Source organism: Felis catus, chromosome A2 (assembly GCF_018350175.1).
Source record: "Felis catus isolate Fca126 chromosome A2, F.catus_Fca126_mat1.0, whole genome shotgun sequence".
Classification (NCBI taxonomy): Eukaryota; Metazoa; Chordata; class Mammalia; order Carnivora; family Felidae; genus Felis; species Felis catus.
The window spans coordinates 80,098,903-80,111,858 of record NC_058369.1 but is presented as its reverse complement, the minus strand read 5'-3'; the positions used below and the strand labels follow the sequence as shown (position 1 = coordinate 80,111,858).

The window sequence follows — 12,956 nt, the reverse complement described above, 5'->3', positions numbered from 1 at the left end:
CCTACACTGAGGCAAGAGGGAACAGGCAGCAGTCTCTGCCCACCAGAGCATCTCTCCTCCAGGCCGTGAGGTCTGGCAGCTTCTTTGAGGAGCATATTCAGCACGTGCCAACTGGCCTCTGCTTGTCCAGCCCTCTGAAGGAGCAGGAAATATAGGGCCTTCACACCACAGTTCTGTCCACTCCTCCTCGACAGCACAGGGAGCAAAGACCTTCACTCTCAGGATGGCACAGGGCTCCCAGGCTCGGCTGGCAGCCTCATTTTGCTCATTGTGTTTTCAGAGGAGGAATGAGTCAGGGATGCGTTCTCAGGCCTCTATCTCCCAGTACATTTTTTTGGTGGCAAAGCAACTGACTGTGTTATAGGCCTATAGTCTGATCCTATTTCAAGGTTATAGTAGCCATTACACATGATCAGACCAAAGCAATGACCGGCATGGTACTTGTCATTACCTAAAACATTCTAGGCCATCAACCGCTGCCAGCCAATGATACCACCAGCAGATGAACCAGACAGGGACATCACTCACAAGGAGGGCTTGATAAGAACCCTGCTATGTAGTATGTAGCCCTGGCCTGTGACTCAGCATCCAAGGAGATCACTGGATAGGAGAATCACCAGCACCTCTGTACATTGTCAGAGCTGGACAGGTCAGGCCAGATGGGCAATATACCCAGTTTCCTGACCAACAAGGTCTCACATGCAAGATATCATGCATCCATGATGTAGCTCTTTCTCCAGGTTGAGGCAGAGCTAAAATTTAAATTCAGCAACGATCGTGTTCCATTACCATATTGTTTGAGGATATATGAACTGACTGTGTTATGGTGGTAAAAATGTAGGTATTAACTGCTCACTGGAAGTCAGTTTTCAGGTTAGTAGAGTGTATCTGAGAACCCTATGTGGCCTCCTCCCTTCAAACAGGAGAAAGGTCACCATTGGTCAGATGTATGGGTGATGTATGTCTTGGCAATAAAATTTCAGTGGTCAGCATTGATGTTAATATTATTCCAGACTGAGTGGCCCAGCCACGATTCTCATTCTTGGCTACATCTGTTTTAAAAAAAAATTAAAACCAGTAAACATGAGTAGTGGCAATTGTCCAAGGGGTGGATGATGAAGGATGATAGCTAGAAGCTCTGAAGCACAGCTACACTGATGTACGATGCTGAGCAATATATCCTGGTTTCTTGGTGAATGATAAGGAGAAAATAAAAAGAAGCTTTTGATCTTTATTCTCAGTTTGACACCAAACCTTCAGTACCCCGGGTGAGCCAGAGGAATGGCTGCATCATCACTCAAGCACATCCAAAGCACCACCTCCAGTCAAACCCAATATCTGAATGTGCCTGACAACAGATGGATGGAGACCTATGTTCATGCTCCATTAGCTTTAATTCACTCTAGACCACACCACTTCCCAGAGTACGTAGGGTTCAATCAGGGAAGAGCCAGAGGCTTCAGTTTCCTATCCAGCTGCTTGGTGAAAAATATATTCTGTCAAATTTAGAATTGACTCAGCCAGAGATGAATAAAATAAACACTACCTCCCTGCCAGGTGTGCAAATGTCCTGGTCATGTTTGATGTGCATAACTGGAACCATGTGGGAACCATGAGGATGCACTAGCCACCAACCAGATGAGAGTAGGCTGTAATACTGCAGCAAGTGAGGTCACAGGAAGACCAGTCTGTAATGGCCACATGTCAACTGGAACCTCAAGGAACCTCAGTTGACTTAAGGAATTAACCTTCCCTGATAGAAGTCCTGCTGGACCACAAAGTGGGTGTTCCTCCTCTCCCTCAGATACATGAAGAGTTGTAAGTATAGAGCTGTGCCTTTTCCATTTTCTCTAGGACCTCTTTTTGTTTAGATTTTTCTAACTGGCTCCATTTTGGCTTCTAAAGGACATGCCGAGTTCTCCACTAATTTTGTCTGCATGACTGAAAAAACTGAGTGCAGAATTGAAGGAACCAATGTGATCTCCTACCCAGTGCAGGAAGGGGATACCTAAAAGGAGAAGAGGTGAGGTTTAGGGGAATATATTTGGCCATGACACTACCAGCCAAGCCAATCTAAACCAAGCAAGAGTAATCTAAAACCATGAAATGGTGCTTAATTCCAGAAAATACTAAGAGGGAAGTCCAGAGGGACATCAGAAAGGCCAAAAACGTGGGGTATGTCAGAAATAAAAGGGGAGAGGACAACAGGGGTGTGAGTACCTAGGACTCTTTCCCCTCACTTTCAAGGGCCAGCTTGGAGTGCTGGTAGAAACAACCAAACACCCATCATAATACAGAAAAGCCCAAGAGCGAGGTTTTCGCCAGCTTTTGTAGTCCACAGATCACTTCAGGTTTCTAGGTGGCATTCTTGGATCTGCCACTGAAGAAGATATGAGGTGCCCTCATCCAAGATATGGGAATAGTAAGTCATTTTCCCTGATTCCTTGGACTCCTCCAAAGAAACATAACTTTTACTCTGGAAACATCCAATGTTGGTACCTACGGTACTTCAGTAGAAGAAAGGAATGCCACACCACACTACTGATGATAAAGGGAGCTTGAGTTTGAATCTTACTGTAACATAACAGAGACAGCCCCAGACCTCCTTCAGCTTGAGGCTAAACCAAGTTCACATTTCTTTTTCTAGAGTTATTACCTTTTTAAAAATCTCTTTTGTCTCCCTGGTAATTGTAAGTTCTACTGCATATTTCTATTTTGATACCAGTTACCTTCCTATTCTTAGCAGTTATATTTATACCTATATTTGAATATTTATATACTGTAATTAAATAGGCATGCCCCCCTCACATAGACACTGTTTTACTTCCCTCCTCCAAATCACAATCCTCTGTGCCCAGTCCTCTTTCGAATCTTAGATCTGGTTGAAAGAATAATGGTCTGAAACAAAAGAATCTTAAATTTTCCTTTTCAATAATTTTGAGATTCCAAAGCACAAGTCGGCGGTTCAAAATTATAAGTTTGTTTACATTCGGTAGCCTGTGTCTCCCTTTGTCCTCACTTGGTTGCTCATTACAGCAGTTAGACTGGGTCCCTTTTTCAATTACAAGTCCCTTGACAAAAGGGAATTAGATTTATCTTAATCACCAGTATGCCCAGACCCGGGACATAAGTAATAGTTACCTGACTGAAGAGGCTTTTTGCCAAGGATATGTAAAATTGCTTTAGGTCTGGCCATTCAAAAAATGGCACCTCTTAAGACTCTCATCAGCCACTGACAAGAACTCCCTTAGCTGAGAATACATTGCTCTAAAGTTCAACAACAACAAAAATCAATGAACTTCCTACATTTAGTTGACCGAGATTTTGCTGCCAGTTATTTCTAGGGATGTCATTTTGACAATTCAGAATGCCAGTACTTTGAGGTAAGTTGGTCCATTTCTTAATGTTCATGGGAACTCTAATATTGTTCTACCATAAGATAATTTCTCAGTAAAAGCCTTCCAGCCATGTACTGCAATACACATATTTGTTAGCGAGTCCAAATTTTGCATTTCTTCCAACCTGTTTTTGTTGTTTTTTTTTTTATTTTTTTTTAGTATTTATTTATTTTTGAGACAGAAAGAGACAGAGCATGAACGGGGGAGGGGCAGAGAGAGAGGGAGACACAGAATCGGAAGCAGGCTCCAGGCTCTGAGCCATCAGCCCAGAGCCTGACGCGGGGCTCGAACTCGCGGACCGCGAGATCGCGACCTGAGCCGAAGTCGGACGCTCAACCGACTGAGCCACCCAGGCGCCCCTCTTCCAACCTGTTTTGACCTTACTTGTTGACTGTATTTAATGAAGTCACAGACTAGCCTTTGCCAGATTATCTACATCAGTCTTACCAGTTCTTAGGCGAATCTACTTCTTTTTTAGTATTCCAATTTTACTGTCAGAGGAAAGCTCTATATGTTCCTGAAATCATAAAAAAAAATCATAAAAAATCATAAAAAATGAAATAAAAAAATCAAAGAAATGAAACTCTATAACTGAATAATGGTTAAGAGATGGAACAGCAGTCAGACTCCAAGGTGTCAATCCTGACACCTTACTTACTACCTGTGACATTTTTCAAGTTACTTAAGATCTCCCTTCTTGTTTCATTTTTTATAAAATGGGGGTAATAATAGTACCTATTTCATAGTGGGGTAATGAAGTTTAAATGAGTTGATTCATATAAGAGAGTGCCTGGTACAAGTATTCAATATGGTTTGCTATTATTTTTACATTCTCAGAATACTTTAGGAAAATGAAGGCACTACAGGCTTTTGCTCCAATTTCCCTGACAAATCCTTTTATTTTCTTCAAAATTGCTCAAACTGCTCATTTCAGTGGGGATTCTGAACTCTCAGAAGCCTAGATGATGACTCTGGCTTTATAGAAAAAGAGTATCATTAGTGTCCAGAGATCAGCACTGATCACGTGGGAATAATGGGTAAGAAATGAGATACAGAGCTCATCCTGCACATAGACCTATAACTGACTCCATGCAGTTACCTCTGGGCCTCCAATATGTTGCCTGTCTTTGTGAACACACTTCAGAGGTGTGTGGGCCACACCTGAGTTGAGTGCATTAGTACCTAGAGATAAAGGGACAGAATGAATAGGCACTCTTATTCAAACTTCCTAATGTATCATGTGGCAAAAGTTTCAGGAAACTTTTATTTAGCTCTGTCTGCAGACATCAGAGTTTTGCAGATTGATCACTCACATTTTAAGAAAGAATGGAGACAGTGCAGTCTTTGATGACAGCCTCTACAGGACTGAAGCTGTGGAGATGGCCTTGTTGGCTGCAGTTTAGATGGGTTTAGTCAGAGAGAATGCTGTAACCCCAACAGGAAGCCAGTGCTGAAAGGGAGAAAATTGGGACAAGCAGAACTGATCTTACACTGAACCACCACTGGGAATAGCCAGTGGCTCAAAGGATTCCAAACTTAGGCTTGATTCAAGCTGGGGGTAATATCCAAGGCAGACGGTGGGCAAGCAGTGGGTTGGGTCCTGCAGCAAGAAAGCCCCCAAGTTCAGGCCTTTCTAAACATTGCTTGCTTTGGTCAAGGTGATCTACCTTCTTGTGACATAACTCAGGCTTGCTTTAAGGGCTTAAGAAAAACAATTTACACAGCCAGAGCCAAGAAAAATATCAGAACTCCAGACAAGCAGACTCAAAATAAGATCCAGGGCACCTGGGTGGCTTAGTCTGTTAAGCATCTGACTCTTGGTTTCCACTCAGGTCCATGATCTGTCAGTTACGTGGTTCCAGCCCTGCATCAGGCTCTGTGCTGGCAGCATGGAGTTTGCTTAGTATTCTCTCTCTCTCTTTTTCTCTGCCCCTCCCTCACTCATGCTGTGTCTGTCTCTCTCAAATAAATAAATAAACTTAATTTTTTTAATGTGTTATTTTTGAGACAGAGAGAGACTGAGCATGAGCAGGGGAGGGGCAGAGAGAGAGGGAGACACAGAATCTGAAACAGGCTCCAGGCTCTGAGCTGTCGGCACAGAGCCCAATGCGGGCTCGAACCCAGAACTATGAAATCATGACCTGAGCCGAAAGTCGGATGCTCGGCTCAGTCAGACGACTGAGCCACCCAGGTGCCCCTCAAATAAATAAATAAACTTAAAAAAAAAAAAAAGATCAAATGTTGGTCCCAACAAGAAACAATAAAGCTAATCGGGAAACCAGACAGAACCATGTCATACACTGAGAAAAACCATCAGTGATCCATGGAAGGCCAGGCTTGGGAGGCACAGGTGCTCAGGGTTTATCCCATACACTAGATCTACGATGGACTTTCTGTGCCTCGATGTGGATCCCAGTAACTACAGATCAGAAAACAAACAAGATTATAACACACTGTGTATAACATTAGGTAGGTAGGTAGAACAATGTCTACCAAAGATGTCCACACACTAGCCCCCGGAACCTGTGAATATGTTCGGTTATATGGAAATGGGGAATTAAGGTTATGGACACAGTTAAGTTTGCTGATCAGCTGACCTTCTGATGGGGAGACTATCCAGGTTGGCCTAATCTAATCACATGGATTCTTTTTTCACTTTTTTTTTTTTTTTGAAAGAGAAGGAGAGCGAGCAGGGGAGGGGCAGAGAGAGAGGGAGAAGGAGGATTTGAAGCAGGTTCTGTGCTGACAGCAGAGAGCCCGATATGGGGCTTGAATTCATGAATCGTGAGATCATGACCCGAGCCCAAGTCAAACACTTAACCAGCTGAGCCATCCAGGTGCCCCCCACATGAATTCTTAAAACTGGAAGCAGAAGAAGCAAATGAGAGGATCAAAGAGATGGTATGTGAAAGGGACTCAACTTGTTATTGCTGACCTTGAAGATGGAAAGACGCCATGAACCAAGGCATGCTGGCAGTCTCTTGAAGCTGGAAGAATGGAAATTGTCCCCTAGAGCCTCCAGAATGAAATGCAGCCCTACAACGCCTTGACTTTAGCCCAGTCAGACCATGTCAGAATTCTGATCTACCGTATTATAATACATTTGTGTTGTTTTAAGCCACTAAGTCTGCGGTGGTGATTTGTTGCAGTAAAAATAGAAAATAAATAAACATTATGGATAAGGGAACGTTTAGATTGCGATTGACTCTAGAATCAACAAAACCATAATTTTTCCCAAAGGATATTTATTTTATATATAAAAATCGACTTCTCTTTGAAGAATACAAATAATACCTTGAAGAAGGGAAGCAGGCAATGTTGTAGGGTGGAGAATGTGTATTCATCTTCTCTTTACTCACTAGGGCTGAGCACAAATAAAGATAGGGACCAGACCCAAACCCTGGATCATGGCCATTTTAGACTGTTCTCAATTTCCATTCACAAATTGGAAGCTAGGGAGCCTAGGTGGCTCAGTCGGTTGAGTCCGACTTCACCTCACGTCTGATCTCGCGGTTTGTGAGTCCGATCCCCACATCAGAATCTCTGCTGTCAGCTTGGAGCCTGCTTTAGATCCTGTCTCCCTCTCTCGCTGCCCTCCCCCACCCTGCTTGTGCTCTCTCTCAAAGGTAAAATAGACATTAAAAAAAAAAGAAGAAGAAATTATAAGTTCTGCCCAAGGTCACATACTTGTCTCCAATGAGAACTAATATCTCCTACTCTGTCTGGGCAAACAGGTAACTGGTATTCTAGATTCAGATAGTGGTAAAAATAAATAAATAAATAAATAAATAAATAAATAAATAAATAAATAAATAAATAAAAGCAGAACAAGGAAACTCTTTAGTGAAACATACTGGAACAAGTGTACCATCCTATCACTATTGAAAGTTTCTAACTAGCAGAGTCGTCTATCAGTAATTCACATGGCCATCATCCCAGAACGTAAAATGTTGTAGATCATCACAGTACTATAATGCCATCAGCAAACCCCAGCCTCAATTATGAGAGTAGCAAATGAATCACAGCAGAACCACAGATTTTTTTTTTTATGCCAAGAAGGAAACTGGAGCCTGTGGATAAAGGGTGCAAGTACAGAGCCCTGAGGGGAGGAAAGATCCCCAAGGGCAAAAGCCAAAAGCCCACACTCCTGCTCAGGTTCTAGAAGTTATATTCAGCCCTGCCTGGGGCCACTCTGTAGCACCCAAGTTCAAAGCAAAACTACCTTCTGGGCATTTCACTGACAGGTGAGGACTGGGTTAAATTTCATTTTAGTCAAGGGAAGTCGTTGTTCTGATTCAAGCATTGTTCAAATGTCATACTGGTCAAGGTTTTATCTATAAACTTTTGGCTACTGCTTTCAGAATTTGAAGTTGAAAGATGTGTGAAAATCTTTTGACAAAACATTTAACACCCTGACTTCTTTTCCCCTCTTTTGACCTGGTTTTTGTCCTACACTTTTTTTGATACCTACTGCCAATTCCAATTCCATCTCTCTGGGAAGTTTCTTGTTCTGAAGTAGCAGCATTCTCTATAAATACATAAATTACCAGAAGACCTTGCCATAGATCAGTTGAAGCCTAACATATCTCCATTTTTTTCTTTTCCATAGTCTGAATAAATTATTTGGAAGGAGTAGCGAAGAGGATGGAAGCCTAAAAACAGATGTGAAGGAAAATCTGATGGGGAAAGGGAGCACGAAATAAAGAGGGGGGAAAAAAGGGAATTCAAACAATTTGCCACAGTTGTCTTTTTCATTAGATTTTTTGTGTGTTTGTTTTAGATGTCATAAATCAGTCCTTCTGAGTCCACATAACCTTTATCTTAAGTATCTGAGGGGCTAGGGATGGGAGGGCAGAAGTGACACTAAAGAGGAGCAGAATAGATGTAAGGAACAGTCAGCTTGAAGATTTTGTCATCCAGAGCCCCATCATGCTGTTCTGCCCTTATTTTTCTTTATCTCTCTTTTTTTCTCTTTATTTTTTAAAATTTAAATCTAAGTTAACATATAGTGTAATAATGATTTCAGGAATAGAATTTAGTGGTTCATCACTTACATAACACTCAGTGCTCATCCTGACAAGTGCCCTCCTTAATGCCCATCACCCACTTAGCCCATCCCCCCATCCAACACCCCGCCAGCAACCCTGTTTGTTCTCTGTATTTAAGAGTCTTACGGTTTGTCTCCCTCTCTGTTTTTATATTATTTTACTTCCTTTCCCTTATGTTCATCTATTTTGTATCTTAAATTCCACATATGAATGAAATTATATGGTATTTGTCTTTCTCTGACTTATTTCATTTAGCATAATACACTCTAGTTCCATCCACATTTTCGCAAATGGGAACATTTCATTCTTTTTTTATTGCTCAGTAATATTCCATTGTGTATATATACCACATCTTCTTTATCCATTCATCAGTGAATGGACATTTTGGCTCTTTCAATACTTTGGCTATTGTTGATAGTGCTGCTGTAAACATTGGGGTTCATGTGCCCCTTCGAATCAGCACTCATGTATCCTTTGGATAAATACCTAGTCGTGCAATTCCTGGATCATAGGGTAGTTCTATTTTTAATTTCTTGAGGAACCTCCACAATGTTTTCTAGAGTTGCTGCTCCAGTTTGCATTCCCACCAGCAGTGCAAAAGGGTTCATCTTTCTCTGCATCTTCGCCAATATCTGTTGTTGCCTGAGTTGTTAATTTTAGCCCTTCTGACAGGTGTGAGGTGGTATCTCATTGTGGTTTTGATTTATATTTCCCTGATATGAGTGATGTTGAGCATCTTTTCATGTGTCCAATAGCCATTTGGATGTCTTCTTTGGAAAAGTGTCTATTCATGTCTTTTGCCCACTTCTTCACTGGATTATTTGTTTTTTTGGATGTTGAGTTTGGTAACTTCTCTATGGATTTTGGATACTAACCCTTTATCCCATATGTTGTTTGCTAATCTCTCCTCCCAGTCTATCGGTTGTCTTTAGTTTGGTTGATTGTTTGCCTCACTGTGCAGAGCTTTTATTTTGATGAGGTCCCAGTAGTTCATTTTTGTTTTTGTTTCCCTCGCCTTCAGAGACATGTGAAGTAAGAAGTTGCCGTGGCCAAAGTCAGAGAGGTTGTTGCTTGTCTTCTGCTCTAGGATTTTGATGGCATCCTGTCTTATGTTTAGGTCTTTCATCCATTTTGAGTTTATTTTTGTGTATGGTGTAAGAAACTGGTCCAGGTTCATTCTTCTGCATGTCGCTGTCCAGTTTTCCCAACACCATTTGCTGAAGAGACTGTGTTTCTTCCATTGGATATTCTTTCCTGCTTTGTCAAAGATTAGTTGGTCATTTTTGCAGGTCCATTTCTGGGTTCTCTATTCTATTCCATTGACCTATGTGTCTGTTCTTGTACTAGTAATATACTGTTATGATTACAGCTTTGTAATACAGCTTGAAGTCCAGAATTGTGATGCCTCCAGCTTTGGTTTTCTTTTTCAGAATTGCTTTGGCTATTCGGAGTCTTTTCTGGTTCCATACAAATCTTAGGAGTGTTTGTTCTAGCTCTCTGAAGAATGCTAGTGTTATTTTGATAGGGATTGCTTTAAATATGTAGATTACTTTGAGTAGTATCAACATTTCAACAATATTTATTCTTCCAATCCAGGAGCATGGAATGTTTTTCCATTTTTTGTGTGTCTTCTTCAATTTCTTTCATAAGCTTTCTATAGCTTTCAGCGTATAGATTTTTCATCTCTTTGGTGAGGTTTATTCCGAAGTATTTTATGGGTTTTGGTGCAATTGTAAATGGGATTGATTCCTTGATTTCTCTTTCTGCTGCTTCACTTTTGGTGTATAGAAATGCAGCTGATTGCTGTACATTGATTTTATATCCTGCAACTTTGCTGACTTCATGGATCAGTTCTAGAAGTTTTGTGGTGGAGTCTTTTGGGTTTTCCTCATGTAGTATCATGTCATCTGCAAAGAGCAAAAGTTTGACTTCCCCCTTGGAGGCTTTTTTTTTTTTTTTTTTTTGGATTCGTGTTGTCTGATTGTTGAGGCTAGGACTTTCAGCACTATGTTGAATAACACAGTGGTGAGAGTAGACACCCCTGTCATGTTTCTAACCTTAGGGGGAAGCTCTCAGTTTTTCCCCATTGAGGATGATATTAGCAGCGGTTCTTTCATATATGGCCTTTATGATCATCAGGTATGATCCTTCTATCCCTACTTTCTTAAGGGTTTTTCTCAAGAAAGGATGCTGTCCTTCTTTTTTTGCATTTTGTCTTTTTTTACATTTTGTCAAATACTTTTTCGGCATCTATTGAGAGGATCATGTGGTTCTTATCTTCTCTTTTATTAATGTGATGTATCACATTGATTGATTTGCAGATATTAAACCAGCCCTGCATCCCAGGAATAAATCCTACTTGGTCATGGTGAATAATTCTTTTAATGTATTGTTAGATCTGGTTGGTTAGTATCTCGTTGAGAAATGTTGCATTCGTGTTCAGCAGGGAAATTGGTCTGTAATTCTTTTTAGTGGGGTCTTTGGTGTTGGGTTCAAGGTAATGCTGACCCCATAGAATGAGTTTGGAAGTTTTCCTTCCATCTCTATTTTTTGGAACAGCTTCAAAAGAATAGGTGTTAATTCTTCTTTAAATGTTTGGTAGAAATCCCCTGGAAAGCCATCTGACCCTGAATTCTTGTTTCTTGGGAGATTTTTGATTACTGATTCAATTTCTTTACTGGTTATGGGTCTGTTCAAAATTTCTATTTCTTCCTGTTTCAGTTTTGGTAGTTCATACGTTTCTAGGAATTTGTCCATTTCTTCCAGATTGCCCATTTTATTGGCATATAATTGCTCATAATATTCTCTTATTATTGTTTTTATTTCTGTTGTATTATTGGTTGGGATCTCTTTCATTCATGATTTTATTTATTTGGGTCCTTTCCTTTTTCTTTTTGATTAATCTGGCTAGAGGTTTATCAATTTTGTTAATTCTTTCAAAGAACCAGCTCCTGGTTTCATTGATTAGTTCTACTGGGTTTTTTTTTTCGATATCATTGATTTCTGCATAAGCTTTACTATTTCCCTTCTTCTGCTGGTTTTGGGCTTTATTTGCTGTTCTTTTTCCAGATCTTTTGGTGTTAGGTTAGGTTGGGTATTTGAGACCTTTCTTCCTTCTTTAGGGAGACCTGGATTGGTATATACTTCCCTCTTATGACCATCTTTGCTGCATCCCAGAGGTGTTTCAGCTGTCATGTTTTTATTTTCATTGGCTTCCATGTACTTTTCATTTCCTCTTTAATTTCTTCGTTAACCATTCATTCTTTAGTAGGATGTTCTTTAATCTCCAAGTATTCATGGTCTTTCCAAATTTTTTTCTTTTGGTTGATTTAGAGTCTCATAGCATTGTGGTCTGAAAATATGCAAGGTATGTCTCAATCTTTTTCTATTTATTGAGGGCTGATTTGTGACCCAGTATACGATCTATTCTGGAGAATGTTCTATGTGCACTCAAGAAGGTGTATTCTGCCGCTTTAGCATGAAAGGTTCTGAATATATATGTTAAGTCCATCCGGTCCAGTGTATCATTCAAAGCCGTTATTTCCTTGTTGATTTTCTGCTTAGATGATCTGTGCATTGCTGTAAGTGGGGTGTTGAAGTGCCCTACTATTATGGTATTATTATCAATGAGTTTATGTTTGTGATTTACCGATTTATATATTTGGGTGTTATATGGGGCATAAATATTCACAATTGTTAGCTCTTCTTGGTGGATAGACCCCTTAATTATGATATAATGCCCCTCATCTATTGTTATAGTCTTTATTTTAAAATGTAGTTTGTCTGATATAAGTATGGCTACTTCAGCTTTCTTTTGACCACCATTAGCATGATAGATGGTTCTCTATCCCCTTACTTTCAATCTGCAGGTGTCTTTAGGTATAAAATTTAGCAGTATATATATATATATATATATATATATATATATATATATATATATGGGTCTTGTTTTCTTATCCATTCTGATACCGTATATCTTTGGATTGGCATGTTTAGTCCATTGACATTTAGAGTGAGTACTGAAAGATATGAACTTAGTGCCATCGTGTTGCCTGTAGAATTGGTGTTTCTGGTGCTTTCTTCTGGTCCTTTCTTGTCTTTGTTGCTTTTGGTCTTTTTAGTTTTGTTTGGTCTTTTCTCCACTCAAAGAGTCCCCCTTAAAATTTCTTACAGGGCTGGTTTAGTGGTCACGACCTCCTTTAGTTGTTGTCTGGGAAACTCTTTATCTCTCCTCTATTTTAAATGACAGCCTTGTTAGATAAAGAATTCTTGACTGTGTATTTTTCTGATTCAGCATGTTCAGTTCAGTTCCTAGTCTAGATCATGTCTGTCCTGAATGATATTATGAGTCCTTTTTCTGGAAAGACACTGACAGCACTCTATAGCTTTATACAGCTGTTCTTTAACTGTGTAAGGACCAGTACTGGTGCAGAGGGATATATATAGAGATAAAGGTAGGTAGATGTTAGATAGATAGATAGATAGATAGATAGATAGATAGAGAGATAGA

At 40.1% G+C, this 12,956-nt stretch overlaps 1 protein-coding gene across 8 annotated transcripts in view; it reads left to right on the top strand.

Annotated features, from left to right (window-relative positions):
- Window positions 1-12,956, top strand: part of LHFPL3 (LHFPL tetraspan subfamily member 3) — a 574,983-nt gene that overhangs the window by 374,977 nt on the left and 187,050 nt on the right. The window lies entirely within an intron of this gene.